The following is an 8110-nucleotide window of genomic DNA, read 5'->3' as shown; positions in this document are numbered from 1 at the left end:
TATCATATCAACATCCTTAAGAAATATTACAGAAGAAATTCGGTTAACTGTTTGAATGACTTTGATTTAGTTTTTCCACACAAACTTGATAATACAACTGAGGAGTGTAAGGTGTGCGTAATTGACACTTCTAACGTAGACTATGACAAAGAACTACATGACTTGGTGACTCTTGACCACTCAGGTGCAACAAACATTAATATCAATGAGTCTTTGGATGACCATAAGAAACAGGAACTACTTCAATGTGCAACTTCACAAATGTTTTTACTGATATTCCAGGTGTCACCTCCACGGTAATGCATAAGATTGACTTAGTCACGGACAATCCTATCAAACGGAAATTATACCCAGTTCCAGTTCACCTTAGGGATGCATTTGACCGAGAGGTAGACAGATTATTAAAGCTAAAGATCATTGAACCTTCAGTATCTGCATATTGCTCACCAGTAGTCATGGTTAAGAAGGAGGATAATTCATATAGACTTGCTATTGACTTCAGAGGCCTTAATGCTATAACTCGGTGGGATGCTGAGCCTATGCCCTTGATAGATAGCGATCTACACAAATTTTATGACTCTTCCTTCTTTTCAGAGATTGATATTGCACAAGCATATCATCAAGTAATGTTAGATCCTTCTTCTAAGCAGTACACCGCTTTTCCTACCCACCAAGGACTGATGCAGTATAGAACTATGCCCTTCGGTTTGGTAACTGCCTGCGCTACCTACGTGAGACTGATGAGAAAGGTCTTGGGTAATATGCCAAATGTTTCAGTTTATTTTGACAACATTTACGTAATGACATCCACGTGGGGCAAACATATCCAAACATTAACATCAGTTTTACGTGGGTTGCGCTCACATGGCCTCACTGCCAAGCCGAAGAAATGCTTCCTTGGGTATAACAAAATTAGATATCTCGGACTGATTCTTTCAAATAATTCTTTGCAGCCTTTCCCAAGTAAAATCAAAGCTTTATTAGAGTTTAAATTCCCCAAAACCAAGAAGCTCATGCGTAGCTTTCTTAGTTCTGTAAATTTTTATGCACAGTTTATCCCCAACTTTACCGATCTTACAGGCATCTTATCAGATTACCTTAAAAAGTCTGCAAAGGAACCTCTTGAACTTTCTGACGTAGCTCGAGAAAAGTTTAATGAGATTAAAAGCATCTTCTCAAAAGACCCTATACTTAAGATTCCAGATATTAATAAACCGTTTTGTCTAAGAACTGATGCATCCAATACTGGCTTAGGTGCAGTGTTACTACAGTACCATGAAGGTACAACTTTCCCTGTATGCTTCCTAAGACGGAAACTTCTTCCTGCAGAAACGAGATACTCCACCATAGAAAAGGAATGTTTGGCCCTTGTGTGGGGTATCTCTAAACTTAAATTTTATTTACTGGGAAAAGAATTTATTTTAGAGACTGATTACAAACCTTTGATATACCTAGAAACTTTTAAGGGAACCAACAGCTGCCTCTTGAGGTGGACATTGGCACTCCAAGCTTTTAAGTTTCATATTGTGTATATCAATGGTTCATCCAATTATTTCTGACTGGTTAAGTCGTGACAGTCAGTAGAAGATTTGTTGCCTTACTCGACTTCCACGTGTTAGAACTTTTTCTTCACCTATTCTTCTTATACTCCTTGACTATAAGTCTTGGTATGGGGGAGTGTGAGGGAAAAGTTCAACAGATAGGAGTAGCAAGCGAGTATATGATGACGATAGTTTGATTGCCGGCTGCTTGTTAATAAGGTAGGGTCAGTCTAGCTCCCGCTATCCCCCCTCCCTTTTTACCCACCCCGAAAGGTGACGTGTGGGGCTCGGACCAAACAGTAATCACTTGACTCACAGCTCCCAGCACAACTGTAAGTAAAAACCTCTGCTCCTATTCTAGTGGATATATTGGTTGAAAGCTTCACTTTTGGCCAATAATAAACTTAGTCCTTTCAGTCTTAAGTTCAATGTTATGCTTTTAGATAATCACCACTTCTTTTAGGTATGGTACTTATCATGGAGAGTGATTTCTTAAGCAGTGGGTAACCTTTATCTCTTTCTAGCTTGGAATGACAGCTCGGGTCATCTGCCAACCAAAGAAACGTGTTGAAGGAGACGGACTGCACACAGGTCCTGAGACGCCACTTTTTGATCTACCTACCTGATTAATTGTAGTCAACCGCAGGCAACTACACCTCGTCTTTGCAGTGGTAAAGAACCTGCGTTCCTGTCATCTGGACTGACTATTCAAGGCTATAGACTTTGTGAAGAACTAGTCGTTGGGTTGTCACTCAACACCTGTGACCCCCCACATCATCAGTAGTGGCTATAATTTCTACAAGACGGTGTCAACCTCAACCAGACACCACAGTATAACTGTACATATTAGTGTTGAATTCAAATGCCATTTTTTCATTTCATTTTTCATTTTTCTTTCAAGTAGGATACACATTCTTGTATCAATGTTTTCTTTGCATTACTAAATAATGAAGTGTTTATCTTTGTGAATTATTTCTTTTTCTATTTATTAATTTTCCTGAGGAGGAGGCAGCCTTGGTAATACTGTCTGAAGTTGTTACATGACTGAGTAAGCCTTCAAAAACATTTACGACACTTCCTATTATGAAGTGAGGCCTGTATTAATCCTTAGGCCGCCATGAACACCAATTTCCTGGTCCCATGCTTTCCCAGCCTCTTAACTCCATTCCAAACACTCCCGCTTCCTGATGCCCCGTCTCGACCTCCTCCCTGCCCATAAGCGCAAGCGCAGAGGGAACCTCTTGGTTCTCTTCCATTTTCAAACACATTTTTTGACCCATATCAACACATTAAACACCTATTAGGCACTATAGCTTCAGAAAATTAAAATATTTTCCACAGACCCTGTTGCAGTTGCCACAACAATTGAGCATCCCCCTGTATGTGCATTCCATAGGCTAGAGCTCTTACCTTAATTACTTCAAAACAAGAGCGGGATTTCACCCAGCTAGGTTTTGCCTCTCACAATAAAGAATTTTTCACGTGTTTTCACACTCCGTGAACTGATGTACCAACAGGACCTTGTTCGGATGACATCGTACTTGGTCCGAAGGGGTTCTCCCGCTTCATCTGAAAACTGTAGTTGCTCTACCTTTTCGTAAGAACAGTACTTCAGGAGAAGAAACTTTTTACTTGTGCATTTTGTAAGCTGTTGGAACGACTGGATAACAGTTAAAACAGGGGAAGAGCAGTTAAGAAATCAATATATTCATTTAAAGAGATAAATAAAAAAGTGAATAAGAAAAGCAAAGAGAGATTATGAGGTTAAAGTCGCAAGGGAATCGAAAACTAACCCAAAAGGATATTGTCTGTGTTGATATTGTCTATGTGTTGTGCCAGAGTGAGCTAAAGTACAACTAAGTATAAACTAAAAATACAATTTAAAATAGCACCAGACTCTCACTTGTAATTGCACTAAGGTATAATATAATGAATTTGGTGTTGTCTATGTATTGAGCTAGAATGAGCTAAAGTACAACTAGGTTTAATCTAATAATATAAAAAATACTAGTTTAAAATGGCACAAGAACTACAGTATAACTAAATTTAATTTGACAAGACAAAATACACAAGTTGAGGTAGCAAAAGAAAATAAAAAATAATAAAAAATAAAATTGGCAATGACTTGGTTACAATATGATAGTAAGATGGTACACAGAATAATATAAAAGTTGGAGCTGAATATACAAGCTTAAAAATTTGTAACAAAAGGTTAAGTAAAATAAAGTTGGGTGATAATGTCTACAATAGAATAGGGCAATTATAAAAAAGTATATAATAAAACTGGGTAATAAACTTTACAAATAATAAGGGCAATAAATTTTTTTTAAATAGATTGGGCAATAAGGTATTGGTAAAATTGGGCAAGTATAAGGTTGGGCAATTAACTCAAGACTAGAAGAGTGCAATAATAAGATGAAAAGTTTACAATAAAGTTGGGCACTAAAGTATAAAATAAAAATGGGCAATAACAGAGATTTTAAAAAATAAAAATGAGCGATAGAGTATTTTTTAAAGTGAGGTAGAATACTGAGGACAAGCTATGGTTAATTTCAAATAAAATAAGATAGAACAATGAAGTGGTAAGATGTAAAAAAGGAGAGAGATTCTGTAGATATTAAACACAATTAAGACTATGAGGTAGAATGGTCATTGAATACAACAGTGACATTCAAAAGTAGTTGGGGTATTGGAAATTTTTTGGGAGGGAACAAAATTTATGGCATTATAACCCTAATGGTGGACAGTGGGTATAATCTGCACCTTACTCTGATTCTGTTAATCCAGCCTCACTTAGGAAAGTTTTTAGGTCATGTTCTGTAGAGATGAAATATCTCTTCCGGTGGGTTGTTTCCTAACTGCGATTTTTCCATCCCTCACAAAGCACTGGTGGATTTTTTGGGCAACTCATTGACGTAAACATCAGTTTTCATAGAAACGGATGTTTTTAGTAGGTTGTTCCTTTGTAGGCTAGTTTGGAATTTTAACAGCGCTGTTTTTTTTTTGTCCGCTTCGTAGCCCATCAGTTTGCAATCCTTTAGGTCGTCACTACGTATGTTAAGGCAAAGATGGTCCTTGATAAGCTGTAGGGTGGTCTTCATGCAGGTCTCTTGGGTGACTGTGGGTGGGAGATGTTTGCTGTTAACTACAACAGCGTCAGATAGCTGTTGTTGGTCATTATGGTCTTGGAAGTTGGTTATGACATTGGCAAGTTGTTGGTCCACTCTTGATCTTTCCTCTATAATGTTGGTAGTAAGTAGGGTGACTTGGTCTTTTAGAGTATTGATGGTGTCTACGGACTGGGTGTGGGTGTTGCTTTGTTGTTCCAGAGTGTCTAGTTTATGTTCTAGAGAGGTGATCTTGCTGATATATATATATATATATATATATATATATATATATATATATATATATATATATATATATATATATATATATATATATATATATATATATATATATATATATATATATATATATATATATATATATATATATATATATTTATTTATATCAACCTGTACTCCCGAGAACCCAGGTGGGAGATATATGATTATATACACTTGGAAAATCCTTCAGGCATTAGTGCCAAGTTTGCACACTAAAATTACTCCCTATGAATCCAAAAGACTTGGCAGTTGTTGCAACATCCTCCAATGAAGAGCAAGAGTCCCACTAACACGGTAAGAGACAACACAATAAGTGTCAGGGGCCCATGACTGTTCTACTGCCTCCCATCATACATAAGGGGATTACCAATACACCCTGGCTGTCTTCAAGAAGACGCTGGACAAGCAACAAAAGTCTGTACCTGACCAGGCAGTCTCTTTTGTAAGTCGGTTTGCATGCGACCAACTTTAACAGCCTGGTTGATCAGGCCCTGATCCACCATGAGGCCTGGTCACAGACCGGGCCGCGGGTGCGTTGGCCCTCGAAACCCACTCCAGGTATACCCCAGGAGAAACATTGGTTCAGTAAAAAAAACAGGGACAGATGTACATGCGAGTCTACTACGATTAAAAGAACTTCAATCAGCTTCATTAACTTGAGACTGAGAGTCAGTGTATCTACCAACATTCTATGATGCAGGACGAGCCACATGTATGGTGCATCGAACAACATAAGAAGACTCGTGAATGTAACTACCTCCCTGCTCAGGCTGGGTTAACAGCATATTTGGGATGTTAAATCACCACCACCAGATGTAGAACAAAAGAAATGTAATCTTTTTCAGTTTGACACTTGTCAAATCTTGCGTCACTATGTACTGGTCTGCGATAAAAATTAATGAATTAAAGGACAACTCACTCAAAACTGTTCAAGAAACGTCAAAGAATTTTATCCCCAGTGGTAGATTAACAAAGATTCTGAAAGTAGACCGCGACTTTGCGCACTGTAAATTACACATTACTACTTATTTTTATTTTTCTGAGTATGCATGACCTTATTTACATGTGCATAACAAGATATAAACATGTAAATAGTTCATTATTACTGTAATCTCTTCATTCCTCTAAACTTGCAATGCAGTCCCTGGATCAATTACGTACCTGTGTAATATTTTGATTACCGGCCACAGGTATTTGTATGGGGTGAATAGATAAAATATTGATCTGAAAGTGCTCTACCTGATTAGCTAGGAATAGATTTTTTATGAGCTTGCAGATAGTTGAGCTTAGCATGCTTAGAGAGTAAGGGAGATAAATAATACTAGAGATGCTTTTTAAATGCTGAGTTATTTACTGTTTATTTTTATTGTTGTTGATATTGTTGTTATTATTAAAACATTGAAAGTTATGTGCTAATTGTTTAGGCTGAATGAGAATTAATGAGGGCCGCTTATAAGCAGGAAGAGTTGCAAAAGGGATTGGAAGTAATTATTCATTTTATGGATGAGGAAAGTGTTACAAGTAATTGATGTAGCATACAGATGATTGATAATGTTAGTGTATTTATAGGCGACTGACATGTGCAAAAAATCTCTTTCAGTGAGGGGGAGGCGTTAATACTTTTTTTTAGTGTAGTTCGTGGTGGTAAAGAACGTACATAGTTGGTTAAATATTTAATGTATTGCAAGTGAAAGCAAATGATTTATTTGGAGATGATAGAATGCTTATACAGATATTACCTGGAGTTTACCTGGAGAGAGTTCCGGGGGTCAACGCCCCCGCGGCCCGGTCTGTGACCAGGCCTCCTGGTGGATCAGAGCCTGATCAACCAGGCTGTTGCTGCTGGCTGCACGCAAACCAACGTACGAGCCACAGCCCGGCTGATCCGGAACTGACTTTAGGTGCTTGTCCAGTGCCAGCTTGAAGACTGCCAGGGGTCTGTTGGTAATCCCCCTTATGTGTGATGTGAGGCAGTTGAACAGTCTCGGGCCCCTGACACTTATTGTATGGACTCCTAACGTGCTAGTGACACCCCTGCTTTTCATTGGGGGGATGGTGCATCGTCTGCCAAGTCTTTTGCATTCGTAGTGAGTGATTTTCGTGTGCAAGTTCGGTACTAGTCCCTCTAGGATTTTCCTGGTGTATATAATCATGTATCTCTCCCGCCTGCGTTCCAGGGAATACAGGTTTAGGTACCTCAAGCGCTCCCAGTAATTGAGGTGTTTTATCTCCGTTATGCGCGCCGTGAAGACGATGGTTATGGTTATCATTTCAGTTAATGTTTAATTTTTGCTTACTGTATAAGTGACTGTGTAGGATTGTGTTAGGATGAGAAAATTATTAGTAGGCAAATGTTAAGAAAATGCGATTGGAAAGGTGGAGAAAATGATCACAGCCTACTATCTGAGGGAAACTCAGGGCGCCTCCCAACCCTTTGAGAGTTAGGTTCAGTTTTTCTTGTATCGTGTACTTTGGGCACAGAAAGTGCATCATTAGGTCATTTGAGAGGCATTCGAGTTGTCTCAGTAGTTTGTAGTGCTTGATCATTCCCCAGGATGCAACCCACGACGATCGACTAACTCCCAGGTACCTTTTTACTGAAGGTTAACAGGGACAGTGGGTGTAAGGAGACTCGCCCATATGTCTCGCCCTGCCCAGGATTCGAACCTGGGACCATTCGGTTGTGAGCCGACTGCGCTGACCACTGCGCTACAGGTCACCCAGGTAAACTTGATGTTCTAAGATTATTAGTAATCAAATAAGTTTATTCAGACACATGTACACATAAATACAGTTACATAAATTATCATACATAGCAGTATATGTGTAGATTACTGAGGATAACCCAAAAAAGTAAGACAAAGTGAATGAAGTATTTGTCATGTTATGTTTTGAAGGTTATTAAGATATGATTATTATTATTTCAATAAAAATTAAGCATTAAGTGCAAAATGGTTATACAGTGCTGCAGGGTCAGATGAGCTAAAGATAAAACATGCGAAGATGAGAGACCAGGGAAGGTTAGGAGCATGCGAGATGCAGAGTCAGTAGGAGTAATGGGAAGTGTTAAAGAAAAAATATCACTTCGATTACATTTTCATTATAGCTCTTCCAACTACCCTCACCGATTCTGCCTTTTGTATACCCCTAACCCTTGTTGGTCTCTCATCTTCGCATATT

General features: G+C 38.5%; 1 non-coding gene across 1 annotated transcript; it reads right to left on the bottom strand.

The window, feature by feature from the left end:
• Positions 1-7575: 7575 nt before the first annotated feature.
• Positions 7576-7649, bottom strand: TRNAV-CAC (transfer RNA valine (anticodon CAC)). The gene has a single exon. It is a non-coding gene; the product is annotated as a tRNA-Val (tRNA).
• Between the last annotated feature and the right edge of the window lie 461 nt (positions 7650-8110).

Source organism: Cherax quadricarinatus, chromosome 57 (assembly GCF_038502225.1).
Source record: "Cherax quadricarinatus isolate ZL_2023a chromosome 57, ASM3850222v1, whole genome shotgun sequence".
NCBI lineage: Eukaryota > Metazoa > Arthropoda > Malacostraca > Decapoda > Parastacidae > Cherax > Cherax quadricarinatus.
Note: the sequence above shows the minus strand (reverse complement) of the source record. Positions and strands in the feature narration are given on the sequence as shown.